The sequence below is a fragment of the Apostichopus japonicus genome, chromosome 14 (genome assembly GCF_037975245.1).
Source record: "Apostichopus japonicus isolate 1M-3 chromosome 14, ASM3797524v1, whole genome shotgun sequence".
Lineage (NCBI taxonomy): Eukaryota > Metazoa > Echinodermata > Holothuroidea > Aspidochirotida > Stichopodidae > Apostichopus > Apostichopus japonicus.
This window is the reverse complement of record NC_092574.1, coordinates 27,154,386-27,169,182: the sequence shown is the minus strand read 5'-3', so window position 1 is coordinate 27,169,182 and position 14,797 is coordinate 27,154,386.

Here is a 14,797-nt window from a genome sequence, read left to right as displayed (position 1 = left end):
CCGTTGATTCGTACAGCGGCCCTGCCAGGGCATGCAGCTCTGCTAAGAGCCCCGCAGAGGGGGCTAACTGTCTGACTCGTGGACGGCGATTAGCCATGCCTTTGGTGAGCTGGTCAATGTCTGGGCTAATGCCCAGCGTGGAGTCGTCTGGAAAACCAGACGTCCCCGTCTGGGGCCTGCGTGTTGGACCTGCGGCCTGGGACCCGGGGTCTGGAGGGAGCCACTAGGATGAATTTACCCTTGGAGCTGCGAATCTTCCTCAGTATCTGGCTGATCATGCCAAAGGGGGGGGGGGCGAAGAATTTAAACCTCTGGTCCGTCTCAAGGCAGGGACCTGGCGCTATGTGGAAGGCTGCAGGTGGGACCTCCTGTTACAAAAGATGGGCAGCCCATTGTTGCCCTTTGTCGTAAACGGGTCTATCAGAGGTATGCCGAACATGTGGAAAAACCTACCGCATATTCCTTGCGAAGGGTTTACTCGTCGGGGTCGAGTTGTCCCCTGGGCAGAGTTGTCCCCTGGGCATCGGCCCTCACACTCTCCTTTCTGGCTATATGGGAGACCCATAGGGCCATGCCAGATTCTGCAGCTGTGGTGAGGGTCTCCCATGCCAGACGGCACAAACTCTCTGCCCTGGTGCCACCCTGTCTATTGATGTAGCTACTGTACAGTATGCCACCACCATCGTGTTGTCTGAGAGGATGGTGATCAAAGTGCCCTGTACTTGTGCTTGGGAGGGCTCCAGAGAGCCCCAACCCCACAGTCCTGAGAGGCGAAAGTACATGAAACCTGGTTATCTTTGCAAATAGAGTGTTGGGGCCGATCCTTTGCCCTGCTGACGCCACTGTGGTGCAGGAAAGTGGTTTCTCTGTATATGCTGCTAAAGAAGTCAAGGACAGTGGCCTGTATGATGACCTTGTTATAGCGCCTGCAGTACAGCAGCACTCGCAGTACTGCTTGCAGTACCACAGTACCGCTGATGACCCCTTTAGTTATCAACCAGTTGCAATCAGAAAACCTCTGAAGAAAAGTAATGCCTTGATGATGTAGACCTAAGCTGTACCCTGAAGGGAGGTTTAATGGAGGTTCTTTCCATGAAAAATAATATTAATAATAATATTGAGGGTTGAACTGCGCCGGCCTATCTATTGATAACGAAGCCAGAGGCGCTAGCAATATTACCCTGGTCAACAATAACCTGTTAAACAGAGAGAAATCCCTCCTGGATGGAAAGACACAATGGAGATAAAGTGCCTTGCCCAAGGAAACAACAGAATGATCTGGCCAGGACTAAAACCTGCAAGCCTTAGATCACCAGTACACTGCCTACACCGCTTGACCACAGTGCTCTCCAAAAATTGAGTACTGAATGGATAGTTTGCTTCATCAGAGTCTTAATCAATGCTACAGCTGCTATGTGGCTTTTACAACTACAGTATATGTATGTATTTGTGTATGTAATTTAGATCATCCTGCAAGTAGAAACTTGTGAAGAAGCCTCATTGGCTTATCAAAGCCGCAAGCTGACCAAAGTCAGTCTCGTACATTCATATTTAATGTCCATGACTATGCATTGTCAACAGCTCTGTAACTGGACAACATACATTAATCTTGGGGACCTTTTGATTGGAAGGCACCGGGTTTAACCACTGAGCTAACTAAGCTACAGCCCTACTCACCAGGAACAAACTCCCAACAGGGGATGTGTAGGGTGGGTTTGTAGAAATTCCACCTCATAAATCCTGGCTGTTTAACGGAGTCCAGGGAGTTACTCAGCAAACACAAAGGCGTTACTAAATGTTTAGTCTTTTGCTATGATAGCGTTATTAGAGGTGTAAGAAATATGTTACCGAAACCCTTTAGGGGCTATTATTTCAAAACAATTTCCGTTAAGATATTAATATAACATTAATATAACGTAATATCTCATAGACATCTTATGTCAACGTTTTATCAACACCACATTTAACGTAGAAAACACGTATTGAATGTTATGATAACGTACCCGTTACTTCTGAAATCTCTTCCTGTCGAGATGTGTCCATTTCGTAGTGCAGTAAAGGTTTCCAGCTTCCTATTGAAACCACCTAGCGCCTAGGCTAGTCAAGACTAGGCCATCAGGTGCTACGAAATGCAACTCTGCTTAAGATGTCGGAACATCGAACATTGTTCATGAAGCGCATGCTGTATGTTCGGAGCGTGTTCGCGCTTGTAACTTGCTGGGGTTGTATCCTACCCCTTTTTCAACTTACTAACGCGTTTGTCTTGGTAATTCACCAAAGAAATAGGGAGAAAGGCTTATTCCATAGGATCGCTCACGTAGTCGATAGCTCGTTGCAGTAAAAGTTGAGCTTACACGTGTCAAGCCAGGTGACTGCTTGGCCCCCCCTCCTCTCTTAACAAATGTGCCACGTTGTACCTTTTTTTTTTTCTGGCAGTTTGCCAAGGATCTATGAGCGTTATGTTTCCTGGCACTTTGCCAAGTCTCGAGAAAGTTCTCTTCCTAGCAGTTTGCCAAGGTTTTAAAGTAAACGGAATACTGTACGTCATGAAAACCGATTTGAAACCCCTCAGTCTTACGCATTTTAACATGTTCTGGAAGTGGGTTCACCAGTGTTTTAAACGACAGTGTTTTTAAACACCGGTAAGATTTTAACCTAGGCAAATGGCGATGAATTATGATTAGAGAGGAGTATAATTAGCGAGGAGAATATGACCCATGAGTGTCTGCAGGTACTCGATAAATAAACACACATTTGGGATGTGTAGTGGTAGCGGTGTTTTTCCGCAAATGATTCGAACCTGTCGTCGCCGCTCAAGCTGCTAGTTCCGGGGGGGGGGGGGGGACACTCCCCCTATTCTGGGAAGCGGGAGTAACCGTCCTCTGTAACCCCGAAATCTAGGGGTCGACCTCGTCGTCTAGGCCGGACAGGTTGACCGACGCTCTTCAAACCAGGTCGTCCTTGCCGGGAAACAAATCAGGTTCCATTCTTTGGTCTGGGATTGATCGTGGTGTCGCGGCCGGGCTGGCCGTGGGTTGCGATCGCTCCTCGGCACCGATGTCTGTTCGGTGTCTGGGGATAAGTATTTCTCCCTATGCCGTGGGAACCTGGCTCGGGGCTGGTTCTCTTTTCGGATTGGGAGCTTGCCCCTGCTACCCCGTTCTGGGGACCCGGCATTGGTAATCTCGTCGGTTCCCGGCCTCAGGACCGGCCGCGGCTCCGGTTAGGGGGTCTGCGGGCCGGGCTTCTGCACCTGCTACCCCGTTCTGGGGGCCTAGCAGTTGTTAATCTCGTTGTAAATGTTGTTGTAGTTGTAAATGTTATTGTAAATGTCGCAGTTGTAAATGTTGTTACTCTCGTAGGCTCCCGAATTCGGGACCAGTTTTGGATCCTGTTTGGAGATCTGCGGACCGGGCTTCTGCCCCTGCGCCCCCGTTCTCGTCGGGCCCGGGCCCTCCGGAGCCAATCTCTGAGGACCCAGCAGTCGATTGTATAGCTCTGGTTCCCGGCTCCGGGGGCGGTCTCGGATCTGGAATGAAACCTCGGTTCTGCCTTCCCTTCGAGTCTCGCCGGACCCGGGGTCTCGCCGGACCTGTGTGCGTACCACGCCGGGTACCACCACGCCGGTACTCCTCGACCCGGACATTCTGTCCTTTCCGGTGGGTTTTTTTTTTTTTTTTTTCTCGCCGGACCCGGGCTCCCGGAGCCTGCTATGGGACCGGCTCCGATTCAGCGACCCCTCGGTCGTACTCTCTCTCTCGGACCCGAGCTCTCCGTGGCCTGTAGCCCGCGCTCCATGGGTCTCTCTTGCTGCGACCCGGACTGAGACGTTGCCTCTAGCCCGGCCGAGCCGTGCCTCTTCTCAAGAGGTCTTTTCTTGGCGGGAGCCTTGCTCCTGCCCTTCCCTCTGGCCGTAATCAACCGGACGTCGCCGGGACCGTTAGGGGTACTCTTTGCTGCGACCCGGACTGAGACGTTGCCTCTAGCCCGGCCGAGCCGTGCCTCTTCTCAAGAGGTCTTTTCTTGGCAGGAGCCTTGCTCCTGCCCTTCCCTCTGGCCGTAATCAACCGGACGTCGCCGGGACCGTTAGGGGTACTCTTTCTCTCTCTCTCCAACTCTCCTTCGGCCCTCTCCTGGCCACTTTCCTCCACCTCTCTCACTACTTCTCCCTCCTCCTCTCTCTCTCTCTCTTGTCTCTCCTATATCTTTTTCTGGGGCGCCGATGGCCTAAGGAATCAAGTCCAGCCTGCCCTAAAGTTTGCTTCTTAGACTCGTAAGCCACTGGTCTATCTAGTGCCACTGGGCTGGCGAAAAAATTTATGCAGACCAGGCATGGGTCCCGTCTTGTGTAGGTTCTACACTTCAGTGGCGGCGGAACCGGGGGGGCTTGGGGGGGCTCAGCCCCCCCAATGAAAAAGTTGAGGGGGCAAATGCATGATAAGCCCCCCCAATATTTACCAAGACTCCGAAACGTGCATCTGCCCATTTTTCAATGCATACTTGTCGATCTGTCCGATGCACACGTATACTATATAGGTGTAATAATTTTAGTAATTGCTGGGGGACCCTGGTCCCTCGGCCTGTCCCCTGGCTATAGACCACATTGTCACCCCAACCGCGTCTGGCACGCCCCGTGAAAAGTGGAAGCAGCGAGTGTGAGTACCGGTAAGCGTAACACAACTTCGTCTTAGGCCAATGACTTGCCTCATTTCAGCCAGTTCTCCAACATCCCCTTACTTAGTGGTGGAGCGTCCATATATACCCCCTCCTGACGGACTCAAATGGACTGCTGGCGCCCTTTTCAGCTTTTCACTACTTTTAACTTATTCGCGATTATTGACTATTTTATTGCGCTCTCATATACCTATTGACATTTGTCATATTCTGTTGGTGTAATTTTCCAACAAAATGGCGACGACACCTATTTATTCTCCGTTTATCTGCAAATTAGCAAGGCCCGGAAAGGGTCATTTCCTGCAATCTAGGGAGTAACTTTACTCAAAAATTTTCTGTACGCTCCGCGCCAACCTGTGGTGGCGCTCCGCTTAGATAGTGTCGAAAGCGCCCCTACAGACCATTCTTGCCCCCCTGACCAATACCCCTAGCTCCGCCACTGCCCTTACTATACACTCAAAAACGTCTTTTGCGAGTACACTACGAGTAATAGCTACTCTCTGAAAACACCATCGAATATACAAATTACAATGTTTTTACAGACTTTTACGTGCAATCTGAGAAATTGCAGGCTTGAGACCCATATTTTAGGGCCAGGTATTCGCAGCATAAAACACTCGGGAAGTGCCGTTTCCGGCCATCTGGGGGTGTGAAAATACCCTAAATTTTCTTGTACGCTCCGCGCCAACCGATGGTGGCGCTCCGCTTAGATAGTCTCCACACGTTAGCCCCCCCAATAATTTTTCCGTTCCGCCGCGCCTGCTACACTTAGGACACAAATCGTGTTCGACCCAGGTTCTGCCTGGCCGAAACATCGAGTAGTTAAAAAAACTTCAGTTACGAGACATACTAAAACGCTCGAATTAAGGAAAGACTAACTCTTAAGCTTACGGAAAAATACAAACTAACAAGAGAACGGGAGATAACGGGAGGTACATAACGGTGAGTAGAGGTACGTAGCGTAACCTAGCAACGGCAAAATACGAAGAAGAATCGTGAATAGAAATACAATGTAGACATGCTATGAACATGAAAATACAACGACACGCCTATAGCGTGGGGAAGGAAAATGGCGGGAAACCTAGGCAGTTCGCGGAACTGCTACCCCCGCAACAAACCTAAGGGCGGAAACGCACTAAGAATAAAAACAGTCCCCAAAACCCTCCCTTTCAACAAAAAAGGATACTTATCGGGCTGGAAAGGACTGCAATACTCCTAAGAATCCGAGGAAAAAAACTTCCAAAGATCGCTAAAGAAAACCAAGACGAAATCCAAGGGAAATATATCCACAAGAAATTCACGTGAAGACACTTTTAATGGTAGAATGAGTAGTGAGGAGTGACCGAGGGGGGGGGGGGTTCGGTCATAGAGGGCGCACAGTGTTATTATTTTACCAGGACTTTATAGGCACGGTAGAATGAGGTGCTAAGGTTGTGAGGAGACAGGTAAGCGAGGAGCAAAGTAAATGTCGGGTAATTGGTAGATGTCACGTTCCCTCGTTGTTTGAATAACGCCAAGCCATCTGTAATATACTGAGCATAAAATATCAATCTCTCGACCTTTGGCTTAGACCATTTTTAAACAATACAAAGTAAATCGCTCACCAACCTTAACCGATATATGCGTATAGTGTGAATACTTATTCCCTTGCCGAGGGACTCGTAATACACCGCACCGCTCTTCGGTGACTTACTCAGTTATCTCTCCAGTAGGCATGTAATGTGTACTAAGTTTGAATGCCAAAACACACAAGTAGGCATTCCACTTGAGTTGCAGTTCACATCGCAAATTTGTGTGTAGAGAATATTCCTTTAAAATACAGCTAGAAATAACTTACAATATTCCTAGAAATAACTTAGAATATTCCTTGAAATAACTTAGCTACACATTTTAGGCCACTTTTGTACGAGCAAAAGTTGACCTTAGACCAACATATATAAAAACTTAAGTCAGAGCATATAAAATCACAAATTCAGCTGCAAAAATTCACAAAGATTTGTTTGGAATTTATGAGCAAGGTATGCCTACTTACCTTATACATATTAGGGATGCACCGGATATCCGGTCCGGCCGGACTATCCGGCCGGACTATCCGGCCGGACTATCCGGCCGGATAGTGAGCAATTATCCGGTTCCGGCCGGATATTTTTCAAAATCCGGCCGGATCTTTTTCAAAATCTGGCCTGATCTTCTTCAAAATCTGGCCTGAATTATTCCATAAAAAGATGTTGGTATTAACTTAAATCAATGTAAACTATTTCCAAAAATTAATAAAAACATTCAAAGTAAGGAAAAATTAAGTTTAACATGTTTAATTTAATTTTCTCAATGGTCTGACCCACTGTTTCTAAAGATCCAATTAAATAATCTTTTTATTCAGTATAAAGTATGAGATTTGTGAAATGTAGCTTCCCGTTTAAAAACAAACTTCATAGGTAGTATGCAGTATTTTTCCAGCAAACAAATTTACAAACTGTATCAAGCTTGTCAACAATTATATTGTTATTTTATTAAAGAATGTAGATTACACCACTTCAAGCCATATTTAATCTCATAAATGGGGTCTTAATTTCACCTTCTTTATAATATGCGCATACCTCACCAAGGGCGTAGGAACCGGGGGGCTGGGGGCGCTAGCCCCCCAGTGAAAAATATGGAGGGGCGGAAGTATCATTCCGCCCCCCCCCCCCGCTTCGCAAGTCAGAAAACCCCTTTTTCATTTCCAAATGAGAAAAAGATCTCATTTGGAGCACCAAATTGCATCTAAGGCCAGGTTAAAATGCAAAATTATATACAAAATGGAGTGGGTGGGTTGAAGTGTGCTATATTGCACCAAATTGCATCTGAGGCCACCTGGAAATGCAAAAAAAATCCAACCCCTACCCCAGGCCGGCCATCAGTCTTCAGCCCCCCCCCCTCCCACTCAAAAGTACCTTCCTACGCCACTGTACCTCACCTACGATTTGCTCCTCGTTTCATACTTCTACTTCTTATTAATGATTTTCTTTTGTGTAATGAAAAAATTCGGTTCCGGCCGGATTTTATCCGGCCGGATTTTTCCCGGCCGGATTTCATGTACTATCCGGCAAATCCGGTTCCGGCCGGATCCAAAAATTAGGATCCGGTGCATCCCTAATACATATACCCTTAATCTGTCACTTGACTAGAATCTGACAATATTTTAGAAGCAACCCCATCCCAGTATGATATGTTTGTTGTATAAATAATGAGATCTGCGAATTTTGATTCCTAAGAGCTTGATCACTTTAAAAATAAATAAAATGGTTGTCATATTTCATCTCCAGCAGGGGATCTGATCCTGCCCTCGAGATCAACATTCTAGCCTGAAAGCTTTTATACTAAGACTGAGATCAGCTATTTCTGGAACTAGAGATTCAACATAACAAGTTATCGCACACGGTGGATCCAATGTAAACGTAACCATGGGCGTCAATCCTGGAGGGATCCCCTCCCCAATTTTGGAGATAGGGGGACACAATATCAATTGCTCCCATCAACCCCACCCCCTCCCTACTTGTGCACATTTTAAAACCACTAACGTATACTCCTACTGGGTAATAATTTGTTACACTCTTATATTCTTCCCTATATGTTTAATTCTTTAAAGATCTCGAGTTCAATCAGTCGACAGGAACTTTGTGATTTCTGTACATGAATGATGGATTTGCACTTCTATTCATGCGCTGTCCAAAATGAATCATTTAGCTATGACATAAGCATGCGATATGTGCAGGGGCGTAGCGAGCGGGGGGTGTGGAGGGGTGTCACACCCCCCCCCCCCCAATAATTTGGTCGCTGTCGGCAAATTTTGGGTCTGTCGGCAAAAGGAGAAAAGGTGAAGAGCGGAAAGGGAAGAAAGAAGGAAAGCTGAATAGAAAAAGGAGAACGTGAGCTTCTTCCGTGCCAAATTTGACTTAAAATATGCACCAGATTGCATCTAAGGACGTTCAAACTAATTTTTCCAAAGGGGAGGGGTAGACCCCCTACCCTTAGACCCCTCCCCCATGTCAGTCACCACTTCCAGATCCGTCGGCAAATCAAATTTGACTTAAAATATGCACCAGATTGCATCTAAGGACGTTTCAAAACTAAAAATTTTCCAAAGGGGAGGGGGACACCCCCTCCCCTTAAACCCCTCCCCCATTTCAGTCACCACTTCCAGATCCGTCGGCAAATCAAATTTGACTTAAAATATACATCAGATTGCATCTAAGGGCGTTTCAAAACTAAAAATTAGACCCCTCCCCCATTTCAGTCACCACTTCCAGATCCGTCGGCAAATCAAATTTGACTTAAAATATACATCAGATTGCATCTTAGGGCGTTTCAAAACTAAAAATTAGACCCCTCCATTCCATTTCAGTCACCACTTCCAGATCCGTCGGCAAATCAAATTTGACTTAAAATATACACCAGATTTTATCTAAGGACGTTTCAAAACTAAAAATTTTCCAAAGGGGAGGGGGACACCCCCTCCCCTTAGACCCCTCCCCCATTTCAGTCACCACTTCCAGATCCTTCGGCAAATCAAATTCTCCACACCCCCCCCCAACAAAAACCCCTTCGCTTCGCCCCTGGATATGTGTTCCATCTAACACAAATAATATGCATATTCTGTTGTATAGCTGTAGCAGTGATAGAAAATGGTAAGTTTGATACTTTTTATTTTTACTTTAAGACTTATTTGGGTGGTAGAACTTAGATGTAATATGTGCAGTGAGCCTGCTGGCGAACGGGGTTCCAAGGTGTTGGCCCAATAAGGTGCGCTTGGGATCGCTCGGCCCGACCGTCTGGATATACCATAGCTATTGATAATTATGCATGAATCACTGACTGCAGGATTCTCGTCAGCCCGTTTTAACCGAACGGTGCGCCAGGTTTGAATTTGATTTTGCTTTTACCCGTCCGGTTTGACCGCTGACAGTCTACGGACAGAATATGTCCGATCCATGTTACCCTCCCTGTATACATAACACGCGTAGGCGCTGCATATACATCACTCCACAGCACTCCACAGCACAAGTGATAGCTGCTTTCATACAGCAAAAAATTGTCGGACGACGTTTGTGTCATCCGAAGTACTGAAAGATCTCAGAATGTTTACAGCTGACTATCAACCAATCAAATCATCAGAAATTTGTTTAATAGAATATCCATGCAACGCAGACATCTCTTAGCAAGGAACGACATTGTTGAAATCAAAGCGTGTTAGCCTGGGTATATATAGTGGCATTGGGGTTTGTACGATTTTTGCCACTGTTTTTAACAAACAAATATTAATCTTACTTGTGTGATTGGTAGTATTCTGTTATATTCACAAGTAAGTTTACAATTTATGCATGTGTCATGGGAAAATCATGGTAAAATGCAGAATCCCGACATGGAACGGAAAACACGGATTTTATTTGTCGACGGTGCCTTATTTTATATTCGTGTATAATTTTTTTTAAATATTGTTTCACTGTTTATAGCGGTCGAATGATCACAAGAGCTTTGCTTTGCCGAATAATGCAAATATGTATCCGTTCCTCCATGAAAACATGCACTTTAAATTACCTCTACAGGAACGCACAATACTTAGTTATAATGACCCCTGACAAAAACATTGGCTTGTGCGCAACGGATATCCTATAGTGATATGTTTATAATGTGCATATTGAAAATCATAAATGCAAATTATACAACTCATGCCTATGGAAGCGTGGGGACATTAATATTATATGTATTATCTTAGATTACAAATAAATTCATGTGTTTGCACTGAAACCCTTTACAAGGTGTACTTACTATATAACGAGAAGTGCAACTCATAGCCAGAATATTTTGACATAATGTGGTAGCCCATACATGCAATACAGACACAACTCTTTAAATGTACATTAATATTCACACAGATTGAAAGAGGAAGGTGCCAATTGCATTATCAGTACGCAGCTGGTACGGTACGGTGACAGCATTATTTTAATATATGCCAGCATTAATTTGAATTTATGTCCACATCCAATCAATTTTATGTAGACATAAAAAAAGTCCTGCCTCCTGATATGTCGTCATAATTTCTGAATTTTGTCCACTGTGGCCAACCATACACGATGTGATATTTGAGAGTGCACACACATGAGAGCCTATACTACAAACTTTGCTATCTCTACACGGGACAGCAACGTTACAATTAGTTGCATTGAGAATGTCGGTATAATGCGCTATATAAATAGGTTATTTAAACAAAATACGTTGTGTTCATTGAGCACGATAAATGCAAAAATGTTTGCAGACAATGGTAGGGACTATAAGCCAAACAAATCACAGGAAATTTGGAAACGCATCATTGACTGCTTTCAGCATGAAACTTCTTTGTAACGGGAGTGTTTTTAACCTTCTACTTTGCGGTTCATTGTTATCATTTATTTGTTTTGAAACAAATTCAGTCATCTATACAAAGGATTGGAAGAAATTTTGGTTCTTTTGAGAAGTTGCGGTTTTTTAAAAGAAAGAAAGAAAGATATTATTCCAAAAAGTACGAAAACATTTTATTGGAAACCTGCTCAAATACCGAATCCTGTGTCGTTGTACTCTTGTTTACACAATTTACACGTTGACACTGAGGGTTATATCTACGATTTGTGCAAACAGATGAATATTTTTTTCAACTCCCTGGTTTAAAGTTGCAGGTAAAACGGCATATCTATTAAGTGTTTATATGAATGAGGAATTGTTATAATGGAACGCCATTACTCCTTTAGAGATGTGTAACCATTTTCTTTAAAACTTTCCTAGCTTCCAAAATTGTTATTATTTTGAATTCTTATACATGAACTCATACTTTCATTTGTGGCTTCATCATCTGTTACTAACAATGTGTTCAAATTTGTTGTATCACAGTGTTCTTGTGTTTAATTGTTTCTATACCTGGTAAGTTGCATCACATAATTTAAAAAACAAAAAAGCACCTACGATTACAGTTTACCGTTAATCAATGAATCACAGGTAGGGATGTGTCTGTTGTATGAAGCTTTACAAGATTGATTGCCCTACACAACAAACAATAACAACACCACTGAACTGAACAATGTGGCAACAAACACGTATTTAAAGTAGATCCCACCCGTACAGTATACCCACAAAGAAATGTGTAATATACACGTTTATAGTACTCGAGTCCAGTTTTCTGCACTCGGACTTAAGACCAATTCCAATTTGGTATATCATCTTGCTTGGCAGATCTCTTATTTCTGAAGTTTTCTCTTTGAGTGTCCAGAATGAGCACTTATGTAAGGAGTCAATGCAGTCTTACACATTTAGCCACACATACAATGAATATCATTCTTGTTTAAAGCAAATCACATGAAGCCAATGCTTTGATTGGTTGCTGCTATTCGTCATATGGTAGATTCTTTGGCATAAACGATAGTGGCTTTGTAATTTATATAGAGACTGTGTGTATACGGTAATTCTCACAATATAACTCCATTTCAATTAGATCCTTTCATTGTTCAAAGCTGTTTCAAAGTTATGGTTACAAAGATAAAATGGTGATCATTAGATGTCATTTTGATCTTAGTAATACAGTGAAAAGCAGTGTGATGTGACAAACAATAATTCACAATGACACAGGCTGTCCTGGAATGACCATTGACCTCAACAACTGGCTTCTTGTACTAAATGTGATACATCAAAATACTTAATATGACATCTGTCCTTGTTAAAATATTGTGATAAACAATGGTTTCCACAATTTGATCCCTGGTGAACTCAAACGAATATATGACCTCCGCCCACAACATAAGGCTCAATATCACAATATTGGGACTACTATAGCCCCCTGCATCATCTACATGGCTGGCTGGTGAATGCCAGCTGAACATACACTCTCAGGCGCGTATCCAGGGAGAGGCGTTGGGGCGTGCGCCCCCCGGGTAAGAAAAAGAGGAGAGAAAAAGAAAAGAGAAGAAAGGGGAAAAAAGAGGGGAAAAAAAGAGCAGGAAGGAGAGGAAGGAAGGGAAAAGAAAAAGAAAAAAAAAGAAAAAGTAGAAAGGGAGAAAAGGACGGAGCAGAAGAAAAACACCAAGACATCGCCAAGATGGTGGCGCTCCGCTTAGATAGTACTTTGCGCCCCCGTGTTAGAAAATCCTGGATACGCCCTGATATATATATATATATATATTCATATATTCATTTGCCTTTGTCGTTTACTTCCATTTCATTTCACAGAGTCTGTTCAAAGTATCTCTTTCGAGATCCGGCTTTAGGAATCACATATGATTTCGAGTTGGTTAGCATCATGTTTGATCTCTAGAGTAAGGCATGTTCTTTTCCAATTGCCAAAACATAGCTAAAACTGGGAATAAGGACATGTTGCAGTGTTAGTGTTTGTTCTTACCTACCTTTCATCACTTGATCTATTCTTTACTTACTCTTTTTTTACTTTATGTCGACGCGTTACAATTTTTTATATTTTTCGTTTTGGAGGATAGATGTTTGTCTTTGTGTCACCTTTATGTTCGATTTTCTTTCTCATATATCGAACTAAATACTAAAGCAAACTTCAAGAGTCAATGGAGTACAATCAATACGTATATCTGTCCCTTCCAAACACAATGAGGATACAGCAAAACAATGTTTCCTGGTATAAGAAATGCATTGATTCCTCGATTTGATGTTCCGACGTCTCTATGTTCCGACGTCTCTATGTTCCGACAATTTGTTTGGACTCTAATTTTTTTGGACCAAAATTTTTTCGGACACAATTTTTTTGGGAGACTCAATCTTTTGGTCCCCCATTTTTCGGACCAAATTTTTTTGGGGGACTTAATTTTTTGGGCCCCAAATTTTTTTGGGGGGGACTCAATTTTTTTGGACCAACATTTTTTCCGACCTACCTTTTTTTTGGGAGACACAATTTTTTGGACGCACCAAATTTTTTTCACGAAAAAAAAAGGCCCAAAGTTTGTTATGACCCAAATAGTGCTTGTGACCGAAAATTGCTTGTGACCCGAAATTTAATTGTTTGTACTCAAATTTTTTGGGACCAAAATCAGTTTGGTCAAAAAAAAATTTGGTCCGAAAAAAGTTGGTCCGAAAACATGTTGGTGTCAAAAATTTTGGTCCAAAAAAAATTGGGTCATAAAAATATTTTGGTCTAAAATAATTTTGGTCCGAAAAAGTTGGTCCGAAAACATGTTGGTCAAAAATTTTGGTCCAAAAAAAATTGAGCCCGAAAAAATTTGGGTAAAAAAAATTAAGAGTCCAAAAATATTGTCGGAACATAGAGACGTCGGAACATAGAGATGTCGGAACATAGAGACGTCGGAACATAGTAAACGTCGGAACATAGAGATGTAACCGTTGCAGATAATTGTCGTTTTGTCAAGTTGGTAACTCGTCAATGCAATGTCCCTTCTACGCTTCCGTAGTTATGACAGCTGATCAAGTGTATAAGTTATGCAGTATGCAGTACTGCCTTGAATTATATATAGACTTCTGAAGTGAATGTTTCGGTTATATTAGCCTGGAGTCCAGTGGTTACTATATTCCGAGGCTCAAATCAAATGTATTCAGTATTTCCTCGATTGGCAGGTGAATTTAAAAAGTTTACACAGTTAAAGTAATGACAGATGCATATAGGTTGGCCAAAACTGGTAAGCATTGAGTCACGTGTAGGCATAGGCCTATCTAGCGCTATACCATCAATTCGTGTATGCACTTCTGAACACAAATTGCTTAAGTTCTGTCCAGGCGCGTAGCGAGGAAGCTGCCAAGGGAGGGGCGAACCTGTCGGCAAGCTATCAGAGCCGTAGAATTTGCGTTCAAAAATATCTAAGCGTAGCGCCACTATGAGTTGGCGCGAAGCGTACAAGAAAATTTTGGCTCAAAATGCCTCCCAGATCGCTGGAAATGGCACTTCCCAGGCCTTGTAAGTTGCATCTAAGCCATTTCTATTTTGAATTTACTAGCGACATCATAAAAACATACAAAAAAAATATGCTCAAGGGGGGGCGGTCTCCCCTTCGCCCCCTCCCCCAGGCTTGGCTACGCGCCTGGTTCTGTTCTGATAAATTAGTCCAAGTCCGCTGATATAAGAACTACATTGACTCCTCGATTT